The sequence below is a fragment of the Papaver somniferum genome, unplaced genomic scaffold (assembly GCF_003573695.1).
Source record: "Papaver somniferum cultivar HN1 unplaced genomic scaffold, ASM357369v1 unplaced-scaffold_22, whole genome shotgun sequence".
Taxonomy (NCBI): domain Eukaryota; kingdom Viridiplantae; phylum Streptophyta; class Magnoliopsida; order Ranunculales; family Papaveraceae; genus Papaver; species Papaver somniferum.
In genome coordinates this window covers 1,918,143-1,930,797 of record NW_020632152.1, presented here as the reverse complement: position 1 = coordinate 1,930,797, position 12,655 = coordinate 1,918,143, and positions in this window count along the sequence as shown.

Sequence of the window (12,655 nt, the reverse complement as noted above, 5' to 3'; positions counted from 1 at the left end):
ATTAATTAATTTTGCATTTTTAGGTAATAAATAAAGACTAGATGAGTTGCGGAGCGAAAAGTGCAAAGACACGGAGAAAGCCGGCGGAAACTCTAGAGGAAAAGAAGTGCAGAATGCGGTATGGAAGACTCAAGGATGAAAATGGGCTCACAAATGAAGAAATTGTTCTTAAATAAGAAGTGGGCTCAAGATTGTTTAAGCCCAAAACCCATTTTCTAAGCCTAAATCAATACCCGAACCCGTTTCCCCTCTTAACCGTCAGATTAGATCCATTTCATCATCTAACGGTCGCTACATCAGAGTACATCGAGCTTTGATGTTCCTGTCTAACACTATAGAACCTAACTCCATCTTGGACCGTCAGTTTTGATGTATCTCAGATCCAACGGTCTTTCCACACCCATCTCCATCACGCCGTTGGATCATTCCTTCATCTTTTCATCCAACGGATTCCCCTTACAAAACATCAAATATTGATGTTCCCGCACAACACCCTAGTACCTAATATCTATACCCCAAAACAAACGATCCCTAAACCTAAATCCATCGATCTCTTCTCCTCCACCTCCCCCCTCACCGTCTGCAGAGAAAACCCATGTCCGCCATCACCACCACCTGCTCTGCCTATACCACCACCACCTGCTCTGCCTATACCGCCACCACTACACTCCATCATTCTCCTATCCCCTAGCCACTCATTACATCAACCCCTCAACCTATTCTTCCCACTGAAACCCTAGTTTTAGGGGTTGATGAAATTAGTGAGCTAGAAACGCAATTGAAGGTGTGGGAAGCATCAGGAGACCATAAGGAAGCATGGGTCGACATACTCAAGAGTTTTCAGAGATTAGGTAAGGGCTAATTCAATTTTTGATAAAACCCTAATTTTGGATTTTTGGGGATTTTATGTTTTAATGATTGTATGTATGAATTGGAAGCATGGGTGAGATCTACTGAGTGAATTCATAGAATTAGGTGAGGTTAATTTGTATTTTTAACAAACCCTAATTTTACTGATTTGGGGCTTTTGGGGATATTTTGGGGGAATTGTAATTGACTATAAATTAGAGTCTTGGGGTGTTGTATAGGGCATGCCTGGACTAGCCAGTGCTTCACCCAAGAGGACTGGAATAGCCAGTGCCTCAAGGGTTAGTTTTTATTTTAAATGATGTTGTAAATTTCAATTGTTTTTATCCTATCCATGCTTTGATCTTGTTGTGCTTGAATTGTCTAGGATTGAATATCCTTTTAGGTTGTTAAAACACTAAGCAAGCTTATCTGCGGGTAGTTGCAGTGTGAGAGCCCCAACTATCACAAGGTTTAGAATTCATCTTAGTGCCTTTAGCCTCCTTTCTAGACCAACCCTTAGATGAACAGCCGGCTTTGAACCGCAACTGTCATCTAGTTATTCAGAAAGCCTAGAAGCTGACTGATAACTAACAAGGGACAAGAACATAGCTGGAGGACCTGCCTTTGTAATCTTTTATCACTGCCCTCGGCTCACTGCCTTGGTTTGTTTGTCATTGTTTCACTGTTTCTTTGTTTCTTTATCACTGCCTGTGTTATTGCCTCTTTTTGTTGTTGTTGCTCTTACTTTTACAGTATTGCATTTTACTTCACCACTAGTTCACTGCCTTAGGCTCACTGCCTTTGTTTAACTTCCACTGTCACTATCACTGCCACTGTCACAATCATTGATTCATTAGTTCACTGCCACTGCTTAGCTTAGAGAACTAGCTTAGCTTAGGAAAGCTTCAACTCACACCCAAGTCCTTGTGGAAATGACCCGTATTTTTCCTGTATACAATCGACACCGTGCACTTGCGGTTAACAAGTAGGCTTCTTCATTGTCTTATTTTCTTACACTCTTAAAAGCCTACTAGAAAGTTAGATCACTTTTTGGTACAACAACAACAGAATTTACCACCACCACCTCCAGAAGGTCGCACACAAGGTATGAAGACAGGAAGGAATACATATTTGACTAAGGCAGGTGCGAAGGCAAGGAATCTATATTGTAGTTCGATAATACATTCATTTAAGAATATAGAGGACTTTCATGATAATTATTGATTAGAGTTTATGCGAGAGATAGCAATGGAAGACAGATATTGAATCTTGTGAAGATCTTGCCTCTAAAGAATTGGCAGAAGCAACTTATTTCCTTCAATGTAGAAGAGGTGCCTGGAGGAGAAGAACTGCACGAGAATCCTTTAGTGGTGAAATTGGAAATCAATCCCAGTGCAAGAGTTGATGAAGATGAAGGTGAAGATGGAGCTACATAGGCTATTAACAGAATATTAATAGATCCTGGTAGTTCCGTGGATATCTTATTTTACCATACATACAAAACTATGGGTGGTCGAGATGATGAGCTAATTCCCTCTACTTATAAGATATACGGTTTCAATGGTACAACTAATAAACCAAAGGGAGAGATAACCATGCGAATTCCTCTAAAAGATATATCATTGAAAATAGTATTTTGTGTTGTTGATGTAGAATCAATGTACAATGCTTTGATTGGAAGACCATGGTTACATGGTATTCTAGGGGTAGCTTCGATATTTCACCAATGCATTAAGTTTCCCGTTCCTCAAGGTGTAGGAGTAATAAGACGAGATCCAAATGAAGGAAAAGCATATCATGAGATTGATATTGACAAGTGTGAAGAGCGCTCAAACAAGCGAAGAAACTGGAAACAACAGATAAAAGATAGTTAGCAAAGTGAAAAGTTAATGGTAGATGTTGTAAACAAAGGGAAGAGATAACACATGGTTCTACAGGACGAAAACAATTTCACAAGAGCAACAATACAAGTTCCAAGAAGGAGATCTAGTATTGAGGCAGAAACCAAAGGATCTAAGAAGTGGTAAAGGGAACATGGAAAACATGTGTGAAGGTCCCTATATGGTCAAAAGAGTCGCTGATCATGGAATGTATGAGTTAATAAATGAGGAGGGAAAATCATCTGATGCATTGTGGAACCAAGTATACCTGAAAAAATATGGATTGTGCGGCAATTCTCGTACATCAGAAGAAATAGAGCAAATACGCATCACTATGATTGAGGGCATAAATGCACTTAAAAACGCATACAAGGAGAAAGAAATGGGAATTTTATCTCAAATGTAACAGTCGTACATGACTCAACTATCAGTTAAAAGATAAAGAGAATAAAGATGATATCAGAATTGTATTTTTCAAAAGTAATAATGCTATTAAAGAAGTTTTTCTTTTTTTTTTTGAAATAATATCTTAATAATAAGACCTTGACAAAAGGCATCAGAAATAAAGACTCCAATTAAGGAGCCTATCTATCTGATTGTGGGTGCACCCTAGTTCGCACATAGCAAGAGGCAAGAATAAGTACTAACGCGTGTCATAATTCGGAAGCTAGTTAAGCATGGCTCAAGTGAATGCTACACCGACCCTGGAGCTTGAGTCATGGAGATTTGGGGTAAAATAAAAACTCATACGGAAGAGACGCCTAAATCGAAAGGTTAAGGTGACAAGGTCTCTCCTAAGGAGTGTAGAAACTAGATCAAGGCGCGTAGGTACACGGTTGAGTCAAGAGTGCCTGGGGCGCCTGGAGCGTACCTGGCCATTCTTGACAAGTCATGACTATGATGCATTCTGTCCGAAGAAACCCCACTTAGGGTGCGGTTTTGTAAGCATAAGCCATATAGGTGGAGGGATAAGAGACTACGAAAACAATTGATTGTTGAATTACTGGATGGAAGGAGCCCACCCTAACCCGGTAGGGGTACATCTCCTTGAAGGGGAAATCAGGAGGAATGTAAAGACGGCACCCTCCATTAGGGAGTTGAATTGTGTCAAAAGACGTAAATATTATGAGGCTTTTTACTCAATAGAGCATTAAGACTTGTCATATTTGCGCAGCAATAAAACCTGAAGAGGCAATAATACAAAAAGATGATAAGGCGAGATCAATGGGTCACTGCGCGAAAACGTAAGGACATCCTGCGATTTCGTCGCACAAAAAAAATACATATACATAAACTAGGCGAAATAAGACCTTTAAATAGGAAGGCTAAATAAGACCTCATGAGAAAAATATTATAAAAATTAATGATTATTGTTTTGCAGAATAAATATTATAAGAGAAGTCGTCAAGCGAGACTTTCGCATGCTTCAATCAATCATCTGATGCCGAATATCAGAGGCAAATATGGGAATGCAAATATTTAGAAGAGTGTTATTCGACCTCACATGATGGATTTACGCATGAACACAATGTTACACTATCCCATGATAATCTCATTCACTGGAAAAGGAAGTCTTTATATAGATATATAATAAGAGGAATATACAAATAAGAAGTACCAAATATTCAAGAAGATTACAAAAAGAAACTTTCCGAAGTTGATATTTGATAAGAGCTTTGCAAAGTATAAATGAATGCATAAGATGTTCAAAATCAAGGGAACTTACTTCTTGCCTGCGTCATCCTTATTAATCTCATCAGTCTCAAAATTATCTGCTTCAGATTCTTCATCAGTTTCATATTCTTCATCTTCTCCTTCACTTTTAGAAATATCTGAAGTTTCTTCGTTAGGAGGAACATCATCAAGTTTATATTTTGAAAGATTAATTCCATTCTCAGCACATATCTTCTTAATTTCTGCATCACGAACGCGAATAACATCCTTGCTGTTATTGGAAATGGTGATAGAAAATTGTCTCCTTAGCTACGATACTTAGAATCGCGTGCGACAAGTTTCGCCTCTGTAGTTTTATCAGCAGCAATCTTTGATTCCATACTCTGAATTTGACTACGAAGTTCTTTCTCCACTTCTGCAGAGGAAAATAAGAAGGTTATTTGCAATTCTCGAAAATTGGTCAAGAAATAACAAGTGGAGAGGCATAATGAATGACCTTCTTTATTGGAAATAATATCTTTAATCAGAGAGGAATAATCTGAATTAAGGCTAGGATTCACAGCTAAGTCATTCCTAGCATTATCTAAGACTCTAGCAGCCCAATCAAATTCGTCTTCGCTTTCTATAAGAAGTTGAGAACGAATCAGGTTTCCTTGTTCGATAAGTGCATCTCTCTCACTTAAAGCTTGATCTCATTCTATTTGAACTTGAAGAATGGTATCTTGGAATTTCGTTAAGGCCTTCGCACCATTAAGAGTAACTTGATCCTTCTCATCAATAAGAGCGTTAATCTTATCTTGAATAGATTTATTTCTCTCTTTAACTTCTAAAAAGCGACGTCTAAAGTTGTTGTTATTAGATAAAGCACTCCTATGATGAACATTCAGACATTGATACTTCGCCTTCATTTCCTCCAAAGAAAGTGCATTTGACTTATCAACAAAACTAGTTAAATAAGAATTGAGATACTATAGAAGAATGTCATCATCAACAGGATGAGGAAGAGAATGAAATAAAGAGATCGCCTCATCAGTAACACCGTAAATCTCTGCAAGAATAGATAATTACAATAGGGACAAGAAATATAAATAAATAGATTGGAAAAAGAAGATAGAAGGTTACTCACCGGCTAATTTTCATTCCTCTTTTGAAGATCAGATATCTTGTTTGTACAAGAGGACACATCACATTCAATTTGTTAGTTCCTTTTACGAAGATTAACAACGTCATTCTCATGAGTAGAAACTTGAGACTTGAGTTCAGTATTTTCAGTTGCAAGTCTGCGAAGCCTCCTTTCATAATATGAAGATACAACATATGTTGAACAATTCACCTGCGAGATTATTAGACAAATATGAGAGAAACTTTCGCATGATGCAACTTAAAAGAAAGCGCGAAAGTATAAGAAATTACCACAGAAGCAAGAGAATATTGAAAGCTTGGACTTAGAGCTAAGGAAGCTATACGAAGAGAATCATCATCCAAGGTAGGGGCATCAATTATTCTCGCAAGGGTACTACATATGTTGGTCAAAGAGTCATCCCCAACTGCTGACATGGAATCAGAAAAAATACCAGAAATCTGATCCATTGCGGACTTAATAGTAGAATTTTCCTCGAGAAGGTTTTCATCGTCTTCTTCGCTGGAATGAGAACTTGAAGAATAAGTAGAAAGAACTTTCCTCTTTTTATAAGGATTCTTAGAAGAATATTTGAAGGCAGTCTTCTTACTGCGAATCACACCTTTTCCTTTAATAATTTCTTCCTCCGCAAATACTGAAAGATAAGAAATAGAGGCAACAATATTGTTAAAATTAAACAACAGATATTTCTTACTTCATTATTATGCGAAGATGTCGCTCGAGATGATTTTATAGCTTTTTTCGCCTTCTCAACCCGCCGAAATGAGAAAAAGAGATAAAGACGTGGAAGATCAAAGATAAAGGATAGAAATAAAGGTAATTAAAAGATAGCTTACCACTTTATCTTCCTCGGACCATCTGAATACCCAAGGATCATAACCAGGAAGCCCCTTAGGGAGGGGAAGGATTAATCCATTTTCACCTCGGCCAGTTATATATGGACCAGCCAAGACAACTGGATAATCTGAACATCGCATTTCATTTGACCAGCGAGCGGTCTTATTCGATTTATCATTCCAATCAACATCTCGCATGATCCTTTTATCTTCAGCTATACCATCCTTCATTGATAAGCGTATACCTGATGAGTGCCAAATAATGTATATATTTATCTCTTTTTGTTGGCATTTAACTCATCTTTTGTGCAGTAATTCTACATTTTATCCCATATTCTGTATTTTCATTGTTTTCAAGAATAAATATTTTTCTTACTTAATTTTGCATTTTTAGGTAATAAATAAAGTCTGGATAACTTGCGGAGCGGAAAAGAGTTGAAGAGTAGTGAAAAGCCGGAAGAAAATACGCAATGAAACCGCAAAGAATGGAGCACAAGACCAAAAAGCTAGGAATGGGCTCAAGAAGGAAGAATTGTTCTTAAAGAAGATATGGGCTTGGCATACCCAAGGCCCAAAACCCTTACCCAAACCCATTTTCTATATCCATACCCGCCTCCATTCTCAGCCGTTAGATTGGATCCATCTCATCATCCAATGGTCGCTTCTTCATCGTGCATCAAATCTCGATACTTTCGCTTAACACTACAACACCTAACCTAATCTCGCACCGTAGACTTCGTTGTATTTTACATCCTACGGTCGCTACAAGCTGCTTCCTCCTTATCCGTCCGATCCACCTACCATCTCCATATCCAGCGGCTTCAGCTCGTGGTACACACATCTTGATACACCCGCCTGACACACTAATACTCGAACCCTATGACCTAGCCAAACAGCTCCCTACCCTAACCCATATCGACCTCCACCTTCGTCTTCCTCTCCCCCTCTCTGCAACAGAAACACCCATTCCACCACCATCACCTCCACCTGCTACTTCCATCATCCATCACTCCTGTCACCACCATCACCTCCACCATCTCCATCATTACCCGACACGACCCATCCCCCTAATTTGAAGCGCTTTAACCTCTCTCACCAACTGACCTAGGTGAGGGTTGATAAAACACCTCAAATTAGGGAGCAATTGCATCAATAGGCGCATGGATAAGAACCGAGAGAGGCAGAGAAGACATGGGGCGACGTCAATTCAAAGTTTTGGTGAGTGAATTTTGATTTCTATTTCACAACAGAAAACCCTAATTTTACAAATTGAAGAATTTTTGGGAATTGTTGATTGTAACTAGAAATAGCAGAGTGGGTGAAGATAATTGAGTAAAATCAGAGCTATTAGGTGAGTCAATTTTGTATTTTCACCAAACCCTAATTGGACTGATGTGGTCCTGATTTTTGGGGATTTTGTTTAGTAATATAAATAGGGGGTGATGTAGAGGGTTAGAGGGGGATGATCTCTGGACTAGCCAGAAAAACACTTTGTTCTGTTTTATGTCACAATTCCAAATTTCAGTTCATCTATGCAGTTAACAGTGAAAGTTGTGATGTTTTGATTTTTATCTTGAATGTTGATTACTGTGTTTAATTTATCATATATTATGAATGTTATTGTTGTTAACATGTGTAGTATGAGCTAATTAGCAACAAGCTGAGGCTTTGATGAAGCCTTGGTGCACTGTGAAATGGTAAATTGCTAGGATAGGATGTCATATGCTTGTTTTTCTTGTGCATTGGGAAGAAAGCAGTGCTATGATTGCTTGTGATTGATTGTGCTGTCAAAAGACAGTCAATACTAGGGGTATTTCTGTTAGCAAGCTGTTTTTCTTTCCTTTCTATTGTATGCATAGGACTCAACTCAACCTAGGAATATGCTATTTGATTAGGACACAAGGTGGAATCTAAGACTTAGCTTAGCCACAATTCCTTTTTTTCAGTCACTCAAGTTCAGTTCTGTGTGCTTTCAGTTCAGTTTATTTCCTTGCCTGTTTTGCTTAGTTCTTGCATTTTGAAGCCTATTGTGCACTGAAGTCAGTGCACAAACTCACCTCTGCCCTTGGCTTCCAAGCCTTGGTTCTTAGCTGCTTTACCTTGCTGCTTTGGTTCTTTACTTCTGCCACTTTGTATGCCATGTTGCTTTGTCTTGCTCACTGTCTCCATTGTTAACTTAGGTTTCTCTTATAGTGCTCCCACTCCCTGTGGACTTTCCCCTGCTTTCCTTCTATTCTATAAATTTGGCCTTGTATACTTGCAAGTTTCTGTGTGTTTTTCATTGGCACACCAAGTTTTTGGCGCCGCTGCCGGGGAGTGGTGCTGCCATCTGCTGATTTCCTTTGCTGATTTTCATTTGTGGTGTTGCTGCTGCCAAGCCTGCAAACTGCCTGCTGCTGCTGTTGCTGCTGCTGCCAAGCCTGCTGCCAAGCCAAAGCCTGCTGGGATGCTGCATCTCAACAAGTTGCTGGGCTCATCCAACTGAGGTGGGCTTGTTCCACCATTGCTGCTGGGCTTCATCACTTCAATTGCTGCTGGGCTTGAACCAACTGAGCTGGGCTCAGTAATCTCAACTTCGCTGGGCTTGCAACTTCTGCTCCTGGGCTTGCCTTTTCTGCCGGGCTTCGCTGCAGATTCTGCTGGGCCTGTGTTGCTGAGTCACTTCAATTGTTGCTGGGCTTGGACGTGAGCTGCTTAGGACGATCCTAAAGCCCAACTGGGCTGTGCAACTAAAAGGGGACTAAAAGCTTATTTTTGGGCTTCCCTCCAAAAAACAAGTAAGCCTAACCCATGAGTTAACCCACTTGGGCCTCATTTAAATTCAAATTCGGGCTTGTAATAATTAATTTAATTATTTATTTGGGATTGTAATAATTTTTATTTATTTTCTTTTTCTTTTTTTTATATATTTGGGACTGTAATTATTTATTTTATTTTTTTTTCCTTTTATTTTTCTTTTTTCTTTTATGGGCTTGTCTTAATTATTATTATTGTTTTTATTTTCTTTTATGAGTTGTGCTAATTTATGCTAGGTTTAGTTCAAAAATTTTCCAAAGCCCAATTTTAAACCAAAAACCAAAATCCCTTGTTAGTCCAACACCCATTCAAAACCAAATCTTCATAACCCTTGTGGGCCAAATTGTTTCCGATTGCTCTGTCTGACCAACATGTTAGTTAAGGTACCTACTAGGATATGATTGTGACCTACAGAGACCAGACAAACAGACTTGTTAGAATTAACCCAGACGAACCTATCGAAATTCTAAGTTCTGAGGGAGACAGTCCAGATCAACCAGAAACAATGGGAGAACCCCGTACCCTCAAGGATTATATGTACCCAACTAGAGCCAGTCAACCTTCTTGTATTGTGCTGCCCGAGGCTAATGGCCATTATGAGCTGAAATCAAGCACAATACAGATGCTTCCTATTTTTAGAGGTGTTGAGAATGAAAACCCGTACCACCACGTGAGAGAATTCGAGGAAATTTGTGGAACTCTGCGTTTCACTCAAATGTCCGACGAAACCCTGAAGTTAAGGCTTTTTCCTTTCTCCCTGAAAGATAAGGCAAAGGCCTGGCTCTATGCTTTACAGCCTCAATCCATCATGACATGGGATGACCTCATAAAGGAGTTTTTCAAAAAGTTTTTCCCGAACCACAAGACTGCGACAATTCGTCAAAGTCTGAATAGCTTTGTGCAATTAGAGGGTGAGACCTTAGCTAGATACCTGGAGAGATTCAATGAATTATTGCTCCAATGTCCCCATCATGGTTTTGAAAAATGGAGACTTGTGCAAATTTTGTATGAAGGTCTAGATGTGTCCACACGAACAACGGTTGAGTCGATGTGTAATGGTCTATTCGTAGATAAAACTGCTGACGCGTCTTGGGACTTCTTGATTGAAGTAGCTGAAAAGACGCAACAGTGGGAATCCATCTGTGAAACCAGAAAGACTACATCCGAAGCAAAGGCTTTTAGGATTGAAGCGGATTTTGAGGGAAGAGCAAACATGGCATCAATAGTTAGGAGATTAGAAGAGTTAGAACTACATAAAAATTCAAAACCTTCCACCACTACTCTCCGAGAACATGTCGCTTCGTCTTTTTGTGCTGCTTGTAACGACCCCAACCATCAATTCCAAAATTGTCCCGATTTGCTTGCAGTCCAGGAATCTAGGCTTGAACAGGCACATGCCATGTTTCAAAAACCAGAGCATAACCCTTATTCACAGACCTACAATCCAGGATGGAGAAACCACCCTAACTTTTCATGGTCAAAAGGACCCACTCAGGGAGGACCATCTCAACCCAATCAGAGCTATCAAAACAATCAGGGATATCAGAACAATCAAGGTTATCAACACCCGAGAAACCCTCAACAACAATCAAACTCTCAACAACAATCATATCCTCAACACAATACCGACAAGAGATTATCCACCCTAGAGGAAATGTTCCAGAGTTTGATGCAAAGTCAGAAAAATCTAGATCAAAAGATGGATCAAATGTGTGAGAGAGAAAAGGGTAAACTTCCGAGCCAACCCCAACAAAATCCAAAGAGGATATTTCAAACAGGCACAACATCCTGCACTGAAACCTCACCTGATCAAGTCTATGCCATTACCACCCTCCGAAGTGGTAAAGTCATCGAGAACAACGTGGACGAACCTAATGAATCTGATACAAATTCCACGCTGTCTCCACAACCCCAGAAAACCAAAGAACCTGAGCAAGTTGGAAAATCTGACAATTCTACTGCTGTGAATGTCCCTTTGCCAACTCATTCTCCTGTTGCCCCATTTCCTCAAATATTGATCTATCAACAGAAAAGTACCCATTACAATGAGATGTTAGATCTGTTCAAGAGAGTCAACATCAACATTCCTTTTCTTGAAGCAATCAAGCAAATCCCTGCTTATGCCAAATTCCTCAAAGACTTGTGTACTCAAAAGCGCAAGCTCAATGTGCAAAAACGTGCTTTCTTAGCTGAGCAGGTGAGTTCCATCATTCTGAACAAAACTCCACCCAAGTTTAGGGATCCAGGATGTCCAACAATTTCTTGCACTATAGGAGAACACACGGTCAATAAAGCATTATTAGACCTAGGTGCAAGTGTTAACCTACTGCCATATTCTGTTTATGAGCAGTTAGGTCTTGGGGAGTTGAAACCAACATCTATCACTCTACAAATTCTTCGTGGAGTGGTCGAAGACGTTTTGATCAAGGTTGACAAATTCTGTTTATAACCTAGGTGCAACTGGCAGACCGATCTGTCAAGATTCCTCGTGGAGTGGTCGAAGACGTTTTGATCAAGGTTGACAAATTCTATTTTCCCGTAGACTTCATTGTCTTAGACACTCAACCTGTACAAAACCCAGACTGTCACATTCCTGTCATCTTAGGACGTCCTTTCTTGGCTACGTCCAACGCGATCATTAATTGTCGTAATGGAGTGTTGAAACTGTCTTTTGGCAACATGACGGTAGAATTGAATGTGTTCGATATTAGTCAACAACCTGTGAATCTTGATGATGATGATGTGCATGAAGTTAATATTATTGAAGGATTAATGCAAGATTCATTGACTAACATTCTATCCGTCGACCCCTTTCAAGCATGTATGGAGAACTTTAACCCAGATTCCTATGATGATGCATACTGTAGTGACGTCCTATCTCTGCTCGAATCTGTACCTCAAATGGACGTCACTGAAAGGAAATATGAAGTGGAACCACCCTTACTCTCTGATTCCAAGCTCATTCCATCCATTTTTGAGCCACCCAAGCTTGAATTGAAAACATTTCCTAGTACGTTGAAGTACGCATTCCTAGGTTCTTCTGATACTTTACCCGTCATTATTTCATCATGTTTAGACACGGAACAGGAAAGTAAGCTTTTAGAAGTACTTAAGGAACACAAAGAGGCTTTAGGATGGACCATCTCAGATCTCAAAGGAATTAGTCCCACCATTTGCATGCACCACATTAACCTTGAAGAGAATGCCAAACCATCGAGGGAAATGCAAAGGAGACTTAATCCTAACATGAGAGATGTAGTCAAAGGAGAGATCCTGAAACTACTTGATGCGGGTATCATATACCCAATTCCCGATAGCAAATGGGTTAGTCCCATTCAAGTTGTGCCTAAGAAGTCAGGCATTACTGTAGTTCAAAACGACAAGAATGAATTAGTCCCTACTCGTACAACCACAGGATGGCGAGTATGCATCGACTACAGGAAGTTGAACATAGTAACAAGGAAGGATCACTTCTCGCT